The 11,319-nt window shown below is 40.7% G+C and overlaps 1 protein-coding gene across 2 annotated transcripts in view; it reads left to right on the top strand.

Moving 5' to 3' along the window:
* Window positions 1-996: 996 nt before the first annotated feature.
* LOC104953732 (myocyte-specific enhancer factor 2A-like) overlaps window positions 997-11,319 on the top strand; it is a 55,055-nt gene continuing 44,732 nt past the window's right edge. For both annotated transcript variants that reach the window (XM_010780715.1, XM_010780714.1), the window contains exon 1: window positions 997-1,064. The gene's annotated coding sequence lies outside the window, so the exon portion shown is untranslated. The remainder of the gene's footprint in view (window positions 1,065-11,319) is intronic.

Genomic DNA, 11,319 nt, shown 5'->3' with positions numbered 1-11,319 from the left:
GATTTCGCCGTCCGGACCCTGTTATGTTTGAAGGAAACGTCGCGGAGAGCTGGCGGATCTTTGAGAGGGAATATGAAATCTTCATCGCCGCAGCGCACCCAGACAAGGCTGCCAGGACTAAGGCTTACATTCTCCTCAATCTTGCTGGACCAGAAGCCATTGAACGTGAACGATCCTTTATGTATGCAGCTGAAGTGCGCGCGCCAGGCCCCGACGGTGCAGTGATCTCCCCAGCTGAATCAAGGGAGGACCCGGACTGTTTGATACGGAAATTCAGAGAAATATGCAACCCTCAACATAACAAAATAATGGAAAGGCACAGGTTTCATTCAAGAAATCAGAAGCAAGGTGAGAGCATTGAGTCATTCATCAGTGATCTGAAGATAAAAGCTAAAAGTTGCCNTGGCAACCAAAGGCCAAGAAGTGGTTGACATTTTTTCTGAATGGTTGCCAATTGCAACCTGGCAACCGTTACGGCCCCTACACACAGCGGTGTGCGTTGTCGCTTGCCGACGGGCATATCTGAAGCTAGACCAACAACCAATCACCTGAATCTCCCGCCCCGGACACACAAGCAGCGGTTTGATTGGCTAGAGCTTGTACTGGCATATGATTCGATTGGCTGACGCTTCCGTCGAAGCTTCAAAAGTAGAACATTGCTCTACTTTTGTAGCGAGCACCGTGAGAAAAGCTACGCTTTGCTCCCACAATGCAGTTCGGCGAGGCGTGACGTCACCCCATTCAAAGTGAATGGGCGGAAGCGTTGAAGTGTCAACGCACGCCACCGTGTGTAGGGGCCTGTTGAGCCGTGGCCCTGAAAGGCAAGAGAAAAAAAGTCAGATCTAAATTGTTTTCTCTCTTCTGTTTTTTGTTTTTGCCAGGACAATTTTTTTAAGGTGGACCTACAGATCCACTTGCTTTCATGGGCTTCCCTTATTTTACTTGGGGAAAAAAATCAAAGATATAAGGAAACTAAGGCTCTGTGTTTTTTTCTTTCAGTATCTGTCCTCCAGAGCTTCAAAAGGAGTTTATCCTCCTGTCTTGGCACATACTGACACATTCAGGTAATATCTTGAACCCCTTTATAAAATTGTGCACAAGCTCTTACAAAACATTGCAAAAGTAATTTTCTGGCGATACTTAGGCCCTTTCTTTTTCCCTTTGCTTATGGATAACTAATAATCACAAATATTTGGGTTTTAATATTATTAAACCACCATTTCAGTTGGAAATAAATGAGTGAGCCCAGCGGATAATATTTCCTTAAAATGTTACAAATTATGCAACTCTGGTTCTCTGTATTCAAATGACTTTGCTGAAGGCTCAGGGGAAATATAAAACTGTTTTAAGTGTATATTGTATAGGGAAGTTAGATTGCGATCATGTTTACTGTGTTGAGCAATATCTTCTAGTGAGGGCTTTCATTGGGGCTCTCGCTGTGGTTTCTGGAAGAGCTCTTAATCTGCTGAATTTGAGAAGTCTTCCTGCTTGGTAATCAGACCGGAGCTGCTCCTTCCTAGCTAGCCCAACCTCTGGCTGCCTGCTGTCTGACCACTGGGCCACACACCCGCACGTTTGATGCTAAAAACTCTGCAGAGGAGCTCAGAAATTACACTCAATAAATACAGAAATCAAATCAAACAATTTCCAAATATTAGCCTTGCTATTTACTTTCCGGCAGTCATATAAAACCGTCTTTGTTGTTCATAGTAAATAGGTTTCCCTCCGCCTTGCCAATTTAAACAGTCACGTTGGGTCAATGACAGAGTGGCTCGGCCTCATTCAACTCAGTGTTGATTTGCTGAGACAGGATCCAGACCAGAGAGCGGTTTGGGTCCGCTCAGAGTCCTGAAACTGTCTCATTGGGGCCAACACTTCATACATGCTGGCTGTACAGACTCTCAATGCTCTCTGAGTTATAGACTCATTAACAACTTCTACTGTATATGTTCAACTTACAGCACTTGTGACTATTCGGACAAATAAAATAAGAAATTATATAAAAATTGTTCTTGTAACTCATCTTACTATCAGTCTTCCAATGCAAATCCTAAGACCAGGGTGCAGGATCATTCAAATGTCCGTAGAAATGCAGTCGCTAAAAGGCAATTCTGGTTAAATCACATCTGTTTCTTAATTTGCTTATTTGCCTAATGTGCATTAAATTATGAAAAACAAACCCAAAAGCAAGAGCACTGCTAGTACGATAGCTTTCACTAAGCCAAGCCATTGTAAGAACTATGTTTAAAAGCGCCATCTTTTGCGAAACCAGTGGGTTTTCAGTCTGTGACTTAAGATGTGTTGATTTGTTGCTGTCCTGACTTTTACCAATCCTTTCTGTGCAGCTTTGTAGAACTCTAGCTTGCCGATAGTCTAGTGTTATTGTAAGAGTTTTCCTTTCTGTCTTTTGAAACAAAGAAATCCAGTTTGGTATGTGCATGATATCAGTTGGCTATTGGCTATTGAACATTGTTGGTATAGTACGTTTTGGCCAGTAAGAAAATATAATGTCAATAACAATTGGTTGGTTTGATGAGTGCAAATTGAAATCAGCCTGTGTTGCTGCAGCCTGGTGGTTCCGGTTGGTGTCATTTCCCACACAGTTTGCTCTCACACATGGCTTTAAGCAATACCCTCTAATCCCAGGTGATTTAATCCCAGATGTAATACCTCTTCTAATTTCAGCAATTCAGTGTAAAGGAGCGGTTTGTAGTATGGAATCTATTCCAGCTGCACACAACTACTAACACATTCTGAATCACATAAACATCTAGTCCCAATGGGAGATCTTCGCCAGCCAACTTTGTGGTATAGATAAATTAAGAGAAAATGGACCTTTATTAATCCCGTGGGGAAATTCAGGATCCTTGATGCTAAAAATTCAAGTTATTTCAACTTTGACCTTCGTTGCCTCCAACCTTTCAATGGGCAACTACTAAGATAACAGCTGTATGTGAGGTAGCCATTTGTATACTCCTACTTGGTGCTCTACCTCTGCTAGTGACTGTACCATAAACTCCTCCATTGGACTCCTTTGTTTACTTCTGCAACATAATGACATCAATATGTAACACTCACACTATTGGTTAGCGCTATAACACATTGTATGCTAAGGGGCAAGACATCTCTAAGTGGTGGACCAATCACAACAGAGCCAGACAGCTAACCAATCAGAGCAGACTAGGCTCTGGTTTCAGACAGAGGGTGAAAAGAGGTGCTGCAGCACAGGCAGTATGATAAAAATAAATGTTTGAACATTAAAGCATGGAGACATGTCACGGTAGAGGCCCACATACAAATATGGGGTAAATGCCAAACCTTTGAGATTGTGTTAGTAATTCATCTTCACAATATACTCACAATCCCCCTTAAATGTTGGTGTCGAAGGCTTTAGTGGCATATTTACTTAAAGTAACAATGTATCACACAACTGGTGTCAGATTGATACAGGGTGAATGCATGTGGAAACACTTATATAATGGCTAACCGAACTCTAGTTGTCCCTTACTGTCTCAGAGAAAGGGTAGTGTTGGTGTGGGAGGGAATGTGTAGGGGGTTTAGGGTTGGGGGATAGGAGATTGCTTGAAGGACCCTAAGGATAGTGGCCTTAGATCTACTTATCATCGCTTCACAACAAAAGGATGATATCACTTTGCTGAAAGCACAGTTTTTCAATGAGAGCGGGGAAAAACAATGTTAAAGAATTCAATATAATATCATTTAGTAGATGAAAGGCTAGAGATGCTTCTCTGAGATAAAGCTCTGCAGTGAGCATAGAGCAGGATGTGCTGTACATGGGGGGTTCTGTACTTCATGATGTGGGTGCTTGACTTACTTTGACTTCTCTATAGTGTTCCTCGATCTTTCGCTCACCTTTGTCTTAAGCACTACTGTAAAGACGAGTGCTTTCCAATACTTCAGTAGGTCAATGTTCCTGTGGGGTGAGGACCCTCAGGGGACATCAAGACTTTATAGGGGGCCACATATTCCAGGGAAAAATGTAGTTGTGAAAAATGTGGAGTGGAACTAAGATAGAAATGGCTACTCCCACTTCACAATACTTTCAAGTTTCAGGTCGGCAAGATGCAAAAAAAGAAACACTAATATACATTTATATAAGAAATGTGTAAAAATAAATCTGATTAATCTGAGTTCTATTTGTTTCCATTGTGATATGTTAGCTATCAACAATTAGGGAGATAGCAAAAAAACTGTTCTGGTCATTCTGGAATATTTAGTTCTGCAGTTTTATACTTTGAATTGATGAGGTTTTTACGATCTGTTGGGGATTTTTAGTCAAAAATACCAAGAAAACATGCTAAAAGTGCTTTAAAAATACTTCTCCAGTCGAAGTAGAGTTTGTAGAGAGTGTGTTCGGGTGTCCTTGACAGGGAATTGTCTGGGAGTAGTTGTGGTTTGGAGTGTTATTTTATTGCATTGGCCCAGTGGAGCTTAAGCCTCTCTTGCCTGTTATAAGAATCCTACTGTACATGCCGCATGATTACAGTTGGGAAACAAGACATTTTTACCCCATAGTGTTACTTTGTTTCAGTCCGTTATCACTTTTCCTCACAACTGAAACATGACAATGGCAGACTGCAAAATATGACATAATGAGTCGGTATTGAAAGTTCAGCCGAAGACCAATTAGTGTTTTTATGAAAGGACCAGAGAGAGTACGGAAGCCATATTTTACAGGGCAGCTTGTGTTTCCATCTGTGTTGCAGGCATGACATCAGTGTCTCTGTGTTGAGACAGGAAAATCTTATCCCACTGTCATAAAAACAACACAATAATGAAATGACATCACAGTGGGACGGTAATTAAATGTGTAGACTGCTGTCTTGGAGTTTTTACAAGGCTGGGAGGTCGAGAGTTGCAGTGCAGCATACTGGAGAACAGTGTGTCAGTGAAGGCAGCCCTGAAGCTTCAGGCTTGTTGAGTACCAAATTAATTTCATTTATTAGCATGATGATTTCATTAGAATGCTTTTTTTTATTGTCAAGAAATGATGCCTCGACATAGACCAGGGTTGCCTTTACCCTGGTACACGTGTCTCGAAAGATTTCAATGTCCCGGACAAATAGAAGAAATTACAATCAAGTATCATCTTTCTTAATTGGGCTTGATTAAATATACTTTATGAAGAATGGCTACTTTTGCTTATGTTTTTGGATGTGTTCATGCAATTTCTATCCTAGGTGTGCATGAGCCTTTTCACACAAATAAGTCTTTTGTTTGTTTTTAGTTTTTATCAAACATCCGCCAATCAGCCCCCTTTGCAGTTTACTTTTTAGAGCCTCTGACATTTTCAAATTGACCAATCAGAATCAAGTCACTAAGCTATGTAGTAGTCTTGTAACCTTACCTTGTCAGCTAAGTGTTTTTGCTGAAGTTAAACAAAAAAAAGTGCCAGGCAGCAGGTAGTATCTACATATTTCCCCAATGAAAAACCAAACAAGAGCAAGTAAACACTAGTGGAATGCAGCTTCCACTGGCAGAAGAAGAAAACTTGCCAATAGCTCATTTTCATGTTGTGCCTTTGCCTCACACAGCCATACACCATATGTCAGGTGTAGCCAGTAAACAGATACATCCTAGTGCACATCTTCTGTTTCATATTCAATGTGGCCAAAGCGGTAATTACTCATCTCCTTACTGAAACTCATTCTTCACAGTCCCACAGCTTCTAGGCTTGCCAACTGACCAGGGGAAACAAGTCGTGTAATGACAGATGAGTCTTTAAGCCATCCAATCTCCGTGGCCTTCAGCCTGGCTTTAAATGGCTGCACTGCTGGTGGAGGGAGATGAGTTTAATTATTAGAAAGTCATTAGCTCAGTGACCTGCAGGCAGCAGGGGCCAGGCGTCGATACTCAAGCTGCTTGATACCAGAGACTAGCCTGTCTGACTGGGTGATGGATTCATCACAGTCCGTGCTCCTGCCGCGCTCTGGCATCAGACACCAGCAGGACATTGTTTCCTTGCTCCTGCCTTGCTATAAAGGACATAATAAGCCATAGAAAAGGGTGAAGGAGAACAATGTAAGATCAACTCTCAGAGTTACAAGGAGACTCACTTGAAATAACGGTTGTTGCCAGTTGTGTCGTGTGTATTAACTTCTGCTTACTGTCTATCGTGCCGGAGCATCATTTGCATGAAAAATGCTAATTTCATCGCTGGTTCTTTTAAGTTGCTGCAACAGCATTATGTTTTTACATAAATTGTTATTCACTTAACTTAGATCAAAGAAAAGCCGTATTCACAACTGGGCATGTAGGGAGGGTCGGCACATTGAGTGCTACTCCAAACAGGGAAGTGTTCACTTCAGCCAGTAAACAAGCCGCATCTCACTCCACCTCCCTTGGGGAGCAGGTCCACCACATAGCATGTCTGTTTACCATGTATAAGCCCCCCTTAGAACTTTTATAAAAACTCTGCTTATGAGAACTTCAAAGAATGTCCGGACTAGCGGGGGAGAAGGATCTTCTATCACTCCGCCTAGTTATGCCTTGAGCAGGAGAGCCTCTCCCTCTCTCCCTGCTGATGGATACGATGCAAATAGGATGCTGGGGGAAGAAGGACAAGATGGAGCAAAAAGCGAAGTTTAGGAAAGGAGGCGCAGCTGCAGGGAAGGTAAAGACGGGAACAAGGGATGAGATCTATTTCGTCAGTCGCTTCTGCAAACACTGATGAAACGGAAACCCTTTCATCTTCCAGCAAACCACCATGAGTCTCACCATGGATGTCTCCATGGTGACAACTAGGCCCAGCTCTATGATCTATCAAATGAAAATGCATTCAGTAGGGCAGGGCTATTACGGTAGTTGTTTTTTTTCAATTACTTGAAAACAAGATAATCGGGATAAAGCAATCATTGTGCTGTATTCTGCAATCAAACTATTGTTATTTCATGTATCATACATCCTATACAGTGGTTAGCTTTAGCTTTAGCCCTGATTGGCATGATTCCTGGACGGCAGCTCGATGTTGGTTCGGGTTAAGGTCTCTTGGCGGTGTGTGGCACAGTGGACTACTGCGTTGGGGTTCGAATCAGGGGAGCACAGGTTCAAACCCAACTGCAGTCAGCATGTCGTTGTGTCTCTGGGCAAGACACTTCACCCCAAATTGCTCCTGGTTAGGGAAGAACTACCAAAACATCTGTCAACCGGGACAAGGTGTGCTAAGTTTGGCGTTGTCAGCAGCAGTCCCAACCCCTCTTAAAACATGGGACCCGTCTCGTTAGCCATGCCTGGTTGGTGTTACTTTTTTCTCATTTCACCATCCTTGATATCTATAAAAACAATGTGTTTATCATTAAATAGTTTAGAAGAGCACAAAGTTGTTCATATATGTAGTGTTAATTATCTATCAAGTGCAGATTGATGTATTTCAGTTTAAAATGCAGCCAACAGATGTTCTTCCTAAATACATAGACTTGTGTTTTCAAACTCAATTAGTAATCATGTTAAATAATATGATTTCTGATTATGGGCAGCCCTACTTTTTACTCAAATTGGTGACAGTGTTTGCTTTATTATGATGGTAGGTAGCAGAAGATTATGGGGTTACCTAGTGGTGCATGCTGGGTAGTATCAGCTTGATGCCTCATTGATTCACTGTTGGAGTGAGTGGAGCAGAGGTCATGGTGAGGTCAACACAATTAAAGATGAACCCAGGGTCTTTAATGAGGAGGGGGGATGAAAGGGTTGCCAATTACTCCGTGCAGCTTTGTGTGTAAAAAGCCATCCCAGTGATTAACCTTCAGCTGCTTCGACTCTGCTGATTCTTTACATGAGGAGACGGTAACGAAGGGAGGAGGGGAGCTGTTCATTAGTGCTCATGATGTTACAACTGTTTCTCTTAAAACTCACAATTATTGTTAACCCCCTTTACTGGGGTCAACAGGCCAGTGATTGAGCGTCACTGCCATGTTCTCTTGTACAATAGAGGCTACAAAAATAAATGTGTTATTGTTGGGATACACACATGGGGGATGGATGTGTGTTTTCTTAGTATCATATAAACAATAGTTACCTGAGTTTTAAAGGTAACAATTAAGTACAAGTCAATTCTATCCAAAAACCTTTCTGTATCATGAAGGTGCAGCTTGTTTGCCCGAATTGTTGTCAGTTGAGAAAGCACAAGAGGTTAAGAGCAACTGAGTGTTAATAAAGAGTCAGTATGATCTCAGATGATGTGTGTGGTTTTGGTTGGGTTTGGTTTAAAGGAGTGCTTATGTCAAGTCTTGAGAGTTAGATGAGATGATCGGTACGGTGAAAATGAAGCTGGAGCCAGCAGCCAAGAAGCTTAGCCTAGCATAAGCGTTAGGGTTCAACATTCACTGTCAGACACACAGGTCATGAAACAGGAAGTAGTGGAGTTGTCATGGCTTACAGGAAGTGGGCTGTGTGGAGGAGTTTTCCTTTTTGTTTCTGCCAGTCCTGCTGTCATCGTTACGTGGCAGTGAATGTTTTTCTATTGCTTAACCATGTGCTGGTTTTAAGTCAGATGGATTTTGAATGTCTGACTCTCAAAAGGGAGAAAACCCAAGCAGGCACATGTAGACAACATGCACACTCCACACATCCAGCCCAGCTGGACAGCAGGTTTAAACACTCTTCCTGCCGACAGCACTAAACTGCACGGCTGTGCCTCAACACTCCTACTGTGCACACGTAATACACCGCCCATTATAATCAAAGGTTTAGGGTCTTTTACTGCCACAATGAAAGATTTTGGATAAACATGTTAGGAGCCTTGGAGATTATTAATGAACCCTGTAAATTAACAATATATCAACCAGCCAAGTATCACTTTCAATATCAATTGGCCACAAGACAACAAATGCACAATTTGTTTTAATGTAATAGTTACACATTTTGGGACAAGCTTATAAAAATGTGGCCAAGCCAAGATAGTTGCTGTACCTTGTTTCCAGTCCTAATTCTAAACTAAGCTAAGCTAACCTCTATTGTTTCCAGGTTCATATTTAACATACAAAATGGGATGTGAATGTTATTGATCGATACCAAATAAGCAATTATTCCAAATATTTCAGCTCTTGTCTGCCATATTACTTATGCGCATCACATATCTTAATGTGAATAATTCATTGACTGTTTTATTAGCCAATCAGACTTTCGGTTTTCAGCCAATGAACAAGAAAACATTTGCTGTATATGTTCTCATTGTTCAGTCATATACTGCATGCCGTTTAATGTATGTGTATAGAAATGCTAGATAGAAACCCTTAGGCTCTATTTACAAAGACAACAATACCTAAGGGACAATTTGCCATTGTATAAGCGTAACAGATGGGAAATCCTGTGAAATCCATCCTTGGAAAAGTGCGTTTCACACCCTCACAAAGCATGGTCACGCTTCAAAAGTTCCGCAAGAATTGTATTTCATGGGTGAGATAAAGAGAAGAGCGTTTGAGTGCGAGGTTAGCTCGGGGGGGCTTAGCACTTCTTGTTAAGGATACATTCAGAGAGGCGGGGGGTATATATTGAAGTTAAAGAGGGACGTTGAGAAGGTCAGAGGCAAGCATAGATTAAAAAGAGCTATTTCATTTAGGTTTGGTGTTCAATAATAATTGTAAATGTTTCTTTTAACAAGCAGAGGACCGAAGATATTTAAAAACATACATTCATGCAGCATGTGATCAATATGTAGGTTAAGTTTCAGGCTATTGAGTTCAAAACCAGTTTTATTTCAAAATGTACAAATCCATTTTAATATATGAAGGCACTTGAACATTTCAAGAAGTTAACTAGTCCTGAATTACCATATTTATCTCCAAATTGTTCTTCTCATTGTATTAGAATAGCATGATGGTGTAATGAAATAACGATGCATAGCTGAGCCTTAGAGACGTGTGTGTTAGTGCTGGTGGCTGCAGCCCGTTGGCTCGTCTCGTGGGCTGTATTGATCTTCCCGTCAGCAGGATAGAGTTTCTGCCATAGTAACATATTACATCTGCATCGATCAGGACAAGTTGTCCGGGAAGTGAGATGTAGAACATGCTCCTTTGTTGCTCTACAAGCCTCTGCAGCATGAGACAGAGATTTACCATCAAAGACAAAACATTGTCTGCAAATTGGTGGTAAATGTCTTTGTTATATGTATTGTATTCTGTATCCAAGCTGCCTTTTGTCACCAAAATTGCAAATAATAAGGCAGTAACACAGTGTTACCCTGAAAGTAAAGGTGTTTAATGTTCTTTTATATATATATATATAGCACCAAATTGCAACTAAACTATCTACTGTCACTTTTCACATTGAACATGTGCTCTTTTATTAAATAAACTAAACACTTTCATTTTAAGTTGTGAGTTTGGTGTTAATGACCCTAAGAAACACTGATGCATTAATCAATAACAATAATCCACACCTCCTCCCTCTGCTCCAGAGGATTTAAAAAATATTTATCTCAACACCTGGAGAAAACACATTTTTAACATGAGACTAGCCTGATTCAGAGTTTCTTAACGGTTTAACCGTGTGTTTTTGAGAGGGAAAGACTTGTACCCTGTAGATTATAAAACTCCTTGTAAAAACCTTCAGAACAATGAACAATTCAGTCATTTTCAGAGAGAAGCAGGGCACAACTATGGTAAAGTGAATCACTCACATGACAACCCTGTCTCCTAAAAATTACATTCCCACAGAACTAAACTGCATTCTCAATTACGTTTAGCTAGAAACATATTTTCTCCCACGTTACGTTTCTTATGAACGTATCTTAAATACGTTTATTTTCTACATATCTTTGCCATTTATTGTCTTGCTTATAATAATGATAATAGTCATTTATAAATATCATTTTAGAGCACACATTTGAAATCGAGAATCGGGCTCGATATATGGTTAAAGTGACCTGTCATTATCATCTATATTTGAAATAATATATTGTAAGGACGTACCTATATTAAAACATGTCTGCAAAGTTTTATTTTTCAAAATACCAAACAGATCATGCATTTTAGCATGCCATCCATTTGTGCTCTTTTGTCTTTTTTAGCCCTGTTTTTGCATGAAGGCTGGAAATCTGAGAAGTCTTCTTCGCTGCTTTTGTGTCAGACTACAGCGCCACCCCTACAGGCCTTGGCATATGTACTACCAGGACGCGCGGTACAAGCAACTTATCTTGGCTTGGCCACATTTTTATTAAGCTTGTCCCCAAAATGTGGTACTATTATTAAAACCAAAACTTGCTGCATTGTTGTTCTTGTGGCCAATTGATATTGAAAGTGTACTTGGCTGGTTGATATATTGTTAATTTTACAGGTTCATTAATAATCTCCAGGCTCCTAA

The sequence above is a fragment of the Notothenia coriiceps genome, unplaced genomic scaffold (genome assembly GCF_000735185.1).
Source record: "Notothenia coriiceps isolate Sejong01 unplaced genomic scaffold, NC01 NC01_scaffold00022137, whole genome shotgun sequence".
Lineage (NCBI taxonomy): Eukaryota > Metazoa > Chordata > Actinopteri > Perciformes > Nototheniidae > Notothenia > Notothenia coriiceps.
This window is presented reverse-complemented; position numbering and strand designations above follow the sequence as displayed.